Here is a 10671-nt window from a genome sequence, read left to right on the forward strand (position 1 = left end):
AAGAGTACTGGAGTGGGGTGCCATTGCCTTCTCTGTAATTGGCCATAGCCCAATACAAAATTGGATAAGGCAATGGCACCCCACTCCAGTACTCTTGCCTGGAGAATCCCATGGACAGAGGAGCCTGGTGGGCTGCAGTCCACGGGGTCGCTAGGAGTCAAACACGACTGAGTGACTTCACTTTCACTTTTCACTTTCATGCATTGGAGAAGGAAATGACAACCCACTCTAGTGTTCTTTCCTGGAGAATCCCAGGGACAGGGGAGCCTGGGGTCGCACAGAGTTGGACACGACTGAAGTGACTTAGCAGCAGCAGCAGCAATACAAAATAAAAAGTTCAAAAATAATTAAGCCAAGTCAATAGATTCCTAACTAATTACAGAGTGCTCTATTTCTCTCCTGTGGGGGCAAGTCCATGAGCTTCGTCAGATGTTTTTCTTGCTAAATAGTCGTCCTTTCACTGTCGATACAAATACAAAATTGTTGATACTAGGAATCTGGGACATGATGGAGTGCCAGGAATGCTGAATATAAATTATATACCTAGATTCATTATCAAAATCCAATAGACAATAAGGGCATTCCTACACGGAGATATTCTGAGAAATAGTACATGTCTTAGATGTACTAGGCGAAAGGATGGAACTAGATAAATAAAAAGAATCATTTTTCTTAGAGCATCTACTAGTATACCTACTCCAAATCAGTATTATGGGGTGATTACTACTGGCCCCATTTACAAATGAGAAAGCAAATACGTAGCTTTTCAGAAAGTATAGCTCCAATCCCACAGTAAGTGCGCAAAGCCAGCATGCACATGCAGATCAGCCTGAGGACAAAGCTATTCTGATGCCAGGGCCCCACGTCCCAGCGCTCCGTCACACTAAAGCTGTCACACGTTTTCAGACTGTGGTGAAACAGGCTGATTCCAGATTGTTCATGACAAATGAGAACAGAGCCAGGAACATTACTCTCAAAGCATGACAGCTATTTCTATTTTAGGCTCCCTACCTATAGTGATTAATGCTGTATCAAGTTGCTTAAGCCAAAACACCATTTCACAAAAACCCCTTCGTGTAATGGCTACGCTTTTGAGTTCACCAAAAGAGGAGTGCTTGGCTCCTTGGACTGACTGGTTGATGCCAGCCCTGATTCTCCATTTCACCCTTTCAAACCGTTACTCTCCCAGCTCCTCCTACAATGGTGGTGCAAGGTCTAATTCCTGTAAAAAAAAAAAATATATATATATATATATGTATGTATGTATGTATATCCCTTATTGAGGTTCTGCTTCTCTGATTTAACCCTGACTATAAAACACTGTGCAGCACATTTAAAAGGAAATGGGACTGGGGGAGTTCAGAGGTGACCAAGGGCTGTCTAGTGCCCAGTGCGCAGAGAATAGGATGTGCCAGTCTGTTGGCACTTTATAAGCTGTGGGTCATTTTGGTTGCCAGGATTTTCGTAACTGCAAATCCAGGAGCTAAAGCATTTTTAGGTCAACGTGCCCTTTACAAACGCACTGCATGTAACTTAGTCACTGTGCACCCACTGCAGCATCTGACCCAGCTCAGTTACTATGCCAGGAGCCTTTGCATCCGAGACCTCACCTGCCTCAGCTCAGTCAGACAGAAAATATGTGGCTTGGGAGCCCACGGCTGGCTTCTGGCCCCAGCTCTGACCCCCTAATTAAGACACATAACTGTGCAGGCCTGGTTTCCTCTTGTATCATTAGAGGTGTAAGCCCAAGGAAATGATTTCTGAGGTCCCTTAGAAATAAATTTTGAAAGCATGTTATGAAAAGCAAATTGAAAGTCGATTCCTAGCACATAAGCAGAAACTGCACTCAACCAAAAGAAGTTTATCAAATATATGGGAAAGGGATGATCCTAGAGAGAAAAGGAGCCACTTAATGAAACCACTAATCCTCAGACCTGAAAATACATGGTCTCCCCTCCTGACTAACACCACATAAAGCAGATTGAGAATTTGTTGCTGCTGTTATTACAAGAAGCTCTCATTTCCAATGAAACTCATCTTACAGGTTGAAAGTCTGTTCATTTTCCTGTTGGTATTACTATTTGATTTTGCCTATCAGTTCTACGTATTTTTGGTCTGTTCTGTGGCATTATTTGAGACAACATATGTGATCCAGAGCAACAGTTACATATCTGAGGGAAATGGATAGACAGGCACCTCCCTTAAGCAGCTTTCTGAATGAAATATTCTCAACATAAAGCCTGAGGATCTCAGGGTTGAAAAGGACCTTAGAAATCATCTCATCCAGGGCTGCTCACACTTCAGCTCGGACCCTGAGTCTGAGCACCCCGCTCCCAAAACTGGTGCCGGGTTGGCTATATCAGAAACTCAGAAGCATCTTTTACAAATTCTTAGATTCCTATCTTCAAGAGATGAGTCTGGGATTTTTTTTTTTCATTTCTATTGGAGTTAGTTTCTACTATACAGCAAAGTGAGTCAGCTATATGTTTGCATATAGTCCCTCCTTCTTGGATTTCCTTCCCACTTAGGTCACCACAGAGCACAATAGAGTTCCCTGTGCTGTACAGTAGGTTCTCATAAGTTATCAATTTTATACATAGGAGCAATAGTAATCCCAATCTTCACTTCCGGCCCCCGCCACCGGGACCCATACATTTGTTCTCTATGTCTGTGTCTCTGGAATTTTTTTTTTCTTAAGCTTGCCAGCTAATTCAAATTTGTTGCTAGGTTTGAGAATAACTCTCTGGAAGGACCATCATTCAGCATTTAAATTGTCATTACAGAACTTCTGGTGCTGATCAAAACAGAGCGAGCCCATTATAGCCTCTCCCATTGATTATAACTAAAACCTCCAGAGAGAACACAATAGCAACTAGCTAAGAACTCTGAAAAATGAACAGAAGCAAGTAGATTGAGAAGGGAAGTCAAAATCTGAAGAGCAATTGGTATGGCAATGAGATTACTTGGTTTTTCTTTCCTGTATCTCTTGGCTTTGATCCAAGGATGGGCTAAGTCCTGCAACTGTCACCAGGTATAGACTGTAAAAAAAGTAAAAATAAAAAAGAAGCCCCCTTTTCTAACCGGAGGATCAGGAAAGGGTGCTTGTCAGGCAAAGGAGATGGGAGAGAATCCCTTTTTCTTTTTCTTTCCCTCCCAGACCTCAATGCTTCACTGTCATGATGGTGGCCACAGAGGTGTGGGCACCTAAAACTCAAACAACCATCTCTCAGTTTACACAAAATTGGGAAAGGAAAGCCCAATGGTCTGAAGAGTGTGGCAGGATTCCTGTTATTTTTCTGTCTTCTTTCTCTTCATGTTGCCTAGGAAGCACCACAGGTGCTCAGAAAGTGCATGGGCTAAAATTCTGGGAGAAACAGTGGGTTTCTAGCCAGAAGACTGCCAAAAAAAGGACCCTTGGGAGCCAGAGAGAGTCAGGGAAAGTCCGAGGATGAGAAAGCTGGAGAAGGAAACCCATTAGTTCTGAATATGAACTATTACCAGTCTCAGACTCACTCCTGAGTTACACATTGCACAAAACAGACCCAAAGAATAATGGGAAAGGTTTTGAAAACTAAATTATGATATAAATCACTGTCCAAGGAACAGATAAACACCTGAATGGTGTATGTGTTGGGCAGACACACAGAGCACAGCAAAAGCTTTGAAAACTGAACTGATATTGGAACCACTACTCAGAAGGCAAAACACAACTCGGGGTATGAGCCTAACCAGGTACACTGCCTACGAAAATAAACAAACAAAAATTACTGTCCTCCAGAGGATTTTAATACAACCCAGAGTCTCACAACATGATATTCAAAATTCCAGAATACAATTCAAAATTACTTGACTCACAGAAAAAGCAACAAAGAGAAAATCTGCTCAATTCTCAAAGGAAAAGAGCATCAACAGACACCAAACCCAAGACGATCCAGGTGTTGGAATTATAAAGATTTAAAGTGATGATTATAACCATGATCCATGAAGTTGGACACTCTTGAAATGAATGGAAATATAGATGTTTCACCAGAAAAAATAGAAATGCTAAAGAAGAACAAAGTGGAAATTTTAGACCCTTAAAATAGTTTCTGAAACAGAGAAAATTCACTGGATGGGCTCAATAACACAAACAAAAATTAACATTCTCCAGAGATTTTAGAGGTACCCAGAATCAATAGAGAGATCAGAAATAGACCCTTACAAATATGGTTAATTAACTCAATACAATTTTTTGATAAAAGTGCAAAAAATTTTTAATGGAGAAAGAACAGTCATTTCAGCAAATAGTGATGGAACAGTTAGACATCCATACCCACAAGAGTCAACCTCAGCATACACCCTATGCCATATACAAAAATAAACTCAATATGGATAATATGCCCAAATATAAAGTATAAACCTATCAAACACCTTAAAGGAACCATAGGAGAAAATCTTTGTTATTTTGAGTCAGGAAAAGTTCTTAAATACAACCCCCAAAACATCCATAAGTAACAAAAGACATTATTATTAACCTGGACTCCATCAAAATGAAAAATACGGAGTCATAAGAGGCTTTGGGGACAAAAAAAGTCTTTCCACCATGGCTCAGCAATACAGAATTCACCTGCAATGCAGGAGATGAGGGTTTGATCCAGGGGTTGGGAAGATCCCCTGGAGGAGGAAATGGCAACCCACTCTAGTATTCTTGCCTGGACAGTCCCATGGACAGAGGAGCTACAGTCTATGGCATCACAAAGAGCTGGACACAATTGAGCAACTGAGCACACGCACACACATTCATAAAAGGCTTTAAAAATGTTTTTAAAATGAAAAGAACATCACAGACTGGGCAAAAATATTTGAAAATCACATAACTGATAAAGAACTTGTATCCAGAATATATAAAGAACTCTCAAAACTCAACAATAAGAAAATAATCCAATTTTTCAAATAGGCAAAAGATTTGAACAGTTTACCAAAGAAAATATATGGATGGCACATAAAAAGATTTTCAACATCATTATTCACAGAGGAAATGCAAATTAAAACCACTGATTAGGATAACTGATTAAAATACCATTATTAGAACCACTAAAATTTTAAAATCAAGAAATTGATCATACCAAATGCTGGTAAGGATGTAGAATCTGGAGTTCTCACTTATTGCTGATGGGAATGCAAAATTGTACAGATACTTTGGGAAACAATTGGGCAGTTTCTTATAAAATTAAATATGGACTTACTTTATGACCAGAAATTCTCCTTGGTTTACTCCAAAAATGTGAAAAGTTCTATTCACACAAAAACCTATATGCTGCTAATGTTTGTAGTATTAGTAGTTTATTCCTTCTAAACTGGAAGCAACCCAAACATTCTTGAAATTTATCTTAATTGGTATTCTCTGAGATTCCTAGATCTGTGGTTTGGCGTCTGACATTAATTTTGGGAAATTCTCAGTTATTATTGCTTCAGATATATTTTTTCTGTTCCTTTCTCTCTTCTGGTACATTATACCTTTTGTAGTTAGCCCACAGTTCTTGGATATTCTGTTCCAGCTTTTTTCCATCTTTTTTCTCTTTGCTTTAGTTTTGGAAATTTCTGTTAGCATGGTCTCATGCTCACTGATTCTTTCCTCAGTTGTGTCCAGTCTACTAATGAGCCCATTAAAGACAGTCTTCATTTCTATTGGTAGTTTTGAATTCTAGCATTTCTTCTTGACTCTTTCTTGGGATTTCCATCTCTGGATTTCCACCTATCTGTTCTTGCATATTGTCTACTTTTATCATTAAAACTTTTAGCATATTAATCATGTGTGCTCAGTCACTTTAGTCACATCCTAAAGTTTGCAACCCTATGGACTGTAACCCCACCAGGCCTTTCTGTCCATGGAATTCTCCAGGTAGTAATACTGGAGTGGGTTATCATGCTCTCCTCCAGGGGGGATCTTCCCAACCCAGGGGTTGAACCTGCATCTCCTGTATTGCAGGCAGATTCTTTATCACTGAGCCACTGAGCCACAGTTGTTTTAAATTCCTGGACTGACAGTTCTAACATTCTTGCCATATCAAGTTTGGCTCTGTCTCCTCAAACTCTGTTTGTTGCCTATGATATACCTTGTAATTTTTGTTGAAAGCTGGATATGAGTACTGAGTAAAGGAAACAAAGTAATCATTCTCATGAAGGTCACTACTTGTATGTTTCTGTTCCAATAAATTGTGATTCTCTGTATCCACCTATCTCTCTCTTCAATTTCAGGGGCAGTAGTCTTTCCTGGGATCTCAATTCTCTGATGAATATAAGAAAAGTTGTTGATTTTCAGTTTGTTCAGCTTTTAAATTGTTGTTAGAATGGAGACATGACTTCCAAGCTCCTTACATGCCATACTGGAAACCAGAAGTCACTTAGATATTCTTCAACTGGTGAATGGAGGGACAATGTGGTAGATCTATACAATGGAGTACTACTCAGCAATAAAAAGGATCAAAACTTGGATGAGTCAACAATATGGATGAATCTCAAATATACTATGATGAGTGAAAGAAACATGTTCCAAAAGGCTGGATATTGTATGATTTCATTTACATGGCATTCTGGGAAAGTCCCAGGCTTCCCTGATAGCTCAGTTGATAAAGAATCCAACTGTAATACAGGAGACCCCAGTTCAATCCCTGGGTTGGGAAGATCCCTTAGAGAAGAGAAAGGCTACCCACTCCAGTATTGTGGCCTGGAGAATTCCATGGACTGTATCGTCCGTGGGGTCTCAAAGAGTTGGACACGACTGAGTGGCTTCCACTTTCACTTTCTTTTCACTTTCACTGGGAAAGTAAAAATTTCAGCATACAGAACAGATCGGTGGTTGCCAGTGCTAAGGGATGGGTGTTGATTTGACTACAATGGGGAAGTACAAAATAATTCTGGAGGATGGTAATGATTCTGTATCTTAATTGTTGTGGTAGTTGTAGGAGTCTATGCATTTGTCAGAATTCATGAAACAATACAATAAAAAGTTTATACATTTTAAAGGATTTTTAAAATTGCCATTACAGCATCCCATCTACATTGTTTCCAAACTCTGCCTGAAGGTTTACTATGATGAGGAATTTACTCTTTTCAGAGCCCACTGATCATATTATTAACAAATTTTCCCATAAATGTGCTGTGAATGGATTACAGGTTGTCAAGATATTAAACATCTCAGACCTCAGGCAGGCAGGATTCATTGAACCACTTTTTTCCACAATGAGCTGTAGAAATTCTTTCATTTTCTATAACTGCCATAAAGTTTAAAAGGATGCACTGTTATTAGATTTTTTATACATTGAAACAATATCAGCCTATCTATAATGTCTATTCTTATTGGTCCTAATTTTTTCTTGAAACAAATGTATTGTTTCCTTATATATATTGAAGCTCATCAGGTATTTGAAGATTTGCTATATGTTTTCCTGCTCCCACCATCACCAGTTCTTCTCTGGTTCCGTGGGCTGTTCTTCACATGGCACATTCTAAGATTCTTTATTACCTCCTGGAACATGATTTTTATTTTCAGTATTGCTTCCCAATCTCCAGAACATGGCATTCAATTTTCAGCTAGCGTAGGATCTACAAGGAAAACATTTTTTTACTGAAGTTGGTTCCCTGCTATCTATCTTCCCATATCCATCAGAAAACAAATACTGCAATCTTTCTTTGCAGACTGAAAATACTACAGTGTTTCACGATGTTTGAGTTTTGTGGTTTAACTGTACTGGCTCTATGGCCTCTACGAGTTCTTGGAGCGCTTTCAAATTCTAGCATTTGGAGACAGCTCACTAGAAGGAATTCATAGACTCAAAATATCATCACCAAGCAAGTCAACAATAACTACAACACAACCACCAGCACTATATCTCAGCATCTATTAAAGGATCCACATCTATAAAAAGATCTGCAGTTGTCACACCGTATACTTGGCCACCCCCCACCACCGCGTCATTCTGTAACTAGAGCTCCTTATTGCTCTGACCCCTTTCTTTCAAATACTCATGGGGCAAAGCTCTCCTCTCGTCCAGGAAACAGGACACCTTTCTTGGGTTCCAGCTAATCCTCTTAGGAAACTGTTCCTCACTCACATCAACTCACCATCTACTTAACTCACATTCCAGCTGACAGACATTGCCATAATATTATATATACTTAGTCAGAAATAAATTTTATCTACTGTGGGTTTTTTGGACTTTAGTTTAAATCTCTTGGTCTATGACCTCAGATATAGCAAAAATGGATTTAAGAAATTAACCCACACACTTATGGGTACCAGATTATTTTTGACAAAGGGGGCAAGAATATACAATGGGAAAAAGTCTCTTCAATAAGTGATGCTGGGAGAACTGGACAACCAAGCATAAAAGAGTAAAATTAGAACACTTCCTAACACCATACATAAAGATAAGCTCAAAATGGATTACAGACCTAAATATAAGACCAGAAACTATAAAATTCCCAGAAGAAAACATAGGCAGAACATTGTATGACATAAATCACAGCAAGATCCATTATGACCCACCTCCTAGAAAAATGGAAATAAAAACAAAAATAAACAGTTCAGTTCAGTTCAGTCACTCAGTCATGTCCGACTCTTTGCATCCCCCTGGACTGCAGCACACCCAGCTTCCCTGTCCATCACCAACTTCCGGAGTTGACTCAAACTCATGTCCATTGAGTCAGTGATGTCCCACCTCCTAGAATAATGGAAATAAAAACAAAAATAAGCAAGTGTAACCTAATTAAATGTAAAAGCTTTTGCACAGCAAAGGAAACTATAAACAAGGTGAAAAGACAAATCTCAGAATGGGAGAAAATAATAACAAAAAAAACAATTGACAAAGGATTAATTTCCAAAATACACAAGCAGCTCATACAACTCATTACCCGAAAAATAAACCCAATCAAAAAATTGGGCAAGAGACCTAAATAGACATTTCTCCAAAGAAGTCATACAGATGGCTAACAAATACATGAAAAGATGCTCAACATCACTCATTATTAGAGAAATGCAAATCAAAACTACAATGAGATATCACCTCACACTGGTCAGAATGGCCATCATCAAAAAATCCACAAACAAGTGCTGGAGAGGGTGTGGAGAAAAGGGAACCCTCTCGCACTACTGGTGAGAATGTAAATTGATACAGCCTCTATGGAAGACAGTATGGGCGTTCCTTAAAAAACTAGGAATAACACCACCATGCTGCTGCTGCTGCAGCTGCTAAGTCACTTCAGTCGTGTCCGACTCTGTGTGACCCCAGAGATGGCAGCCCACCAGGCTCCCCCGTCCCTGGGATTCTCCAGGCAAGAACACTGGAGTGGGTTGCCATTTCCTTCTCCAATGCATGAAAGTGAAAAGTGAAAGTGAAGTCACTCAGTCATGTCCGACTCTGTGCGACCCCATGGACTGCAACCTACCAGGCTCCTCCATCCATGAGATTCTCCAGGCAAGAGTACTGGAGTGGGGTGCCATTGCCTTCTCCGTAACACCACCATAAGACCCAGCAACACCACTTCTAGGCATATATTCCAAGGAAGCCAAAACTGAAAAAGATACATGTACTCCAATGTTCATTGCAGCATTATTTATAGTAGCTGGGACATGGAAGCAACCTAGATGTCCATCGACAGATGAATGGATAAAGAAGCTGTGGTACATATATATGATGGAATATTGCTCAGTTGAATCAGTTCTAATGAGGTGGATGAACCTAGAGCCTATTACACAGAGTGGAGGAAGTCAGAAAGAGAAAAACAAATATCTCACATTAACACACATATACGGAATCTAGAAAGAGGGTACTGATAAACCTATTCTCAGGGCAGCAATGGAGATGCAAATATAGAGGACAGAGTTATGGACAAGGGCGGGAGAGAGGGAGGAGAGGGTGAGATGAATGGAAAGAGTGGCATGGAAGCATACACACTAACATAAGCAAAATAGATAGCCAATGGAAATTTGCTATATGATTCGGGGAACTCAAACCAGGGCTCTGATGTTGAAGCTGAAACTCCAATACTTTGGCCACTTGATGTGAAGAACTGACTCATTTGAAAAAACCATGATGCTGGGAAAGATTGAGGGCAGGCGGAGAAGGGGATGACAGAGGATGAGAGGTTGGATGGCATCACTGACTCAATGGACATGAGTTTGGGTGGACTCTGGGAGTTGGTGATGGACACGGAGGCCTGGTGTGCTGCAGTCCATGGAGTCACAAAGAGTCAGACACAACTGAGTGACTAAACTGAACTGAACTGAAACCAGGGCTCTGTAATAACCTAGAGATGAGAGAAAGTGTAGAAAGTGGGAGGGAAGGGACGTATGTACACTTATTGCTAATTCATGTTAATGTATGATAGAAATCAAACCAATATTACAAGGCAATCATCCATCAATCAATTAAAAATAAATAAATATAATCTTCTAGAAAAAGAAATTGGGTTGAAGTCTCCCAACCCCAAGTCATCCCCTCAGTGGATCTTTGAAACACACCCTGCAAGTTATAACTCAAATCTGATGACAGATAATTTTTGCAACTCCTATTTATAACTCCTAAATCAAGAAAATACAAATAAAAATAGTCTATTTCTATAGGTTAGAAAGAAATTTCTGGATAAACAGGATTTCTGCTAACCAATTTAAAAGTAGAATTTTGCTTGAAT

This window comes from Bos mutus, chromosome 29 (assembly GCF_027580195.1).
Source record: "Bos mutus isolate GX-2022 chromosome 29, NWIPB_WYAK_1.1, whole genome shotgun sequence".
NCBI lineage: Eukaryota > Metazoa > Chordata > Mammalia > Artiodactyla > Bovidae > Bos > Bos mutus.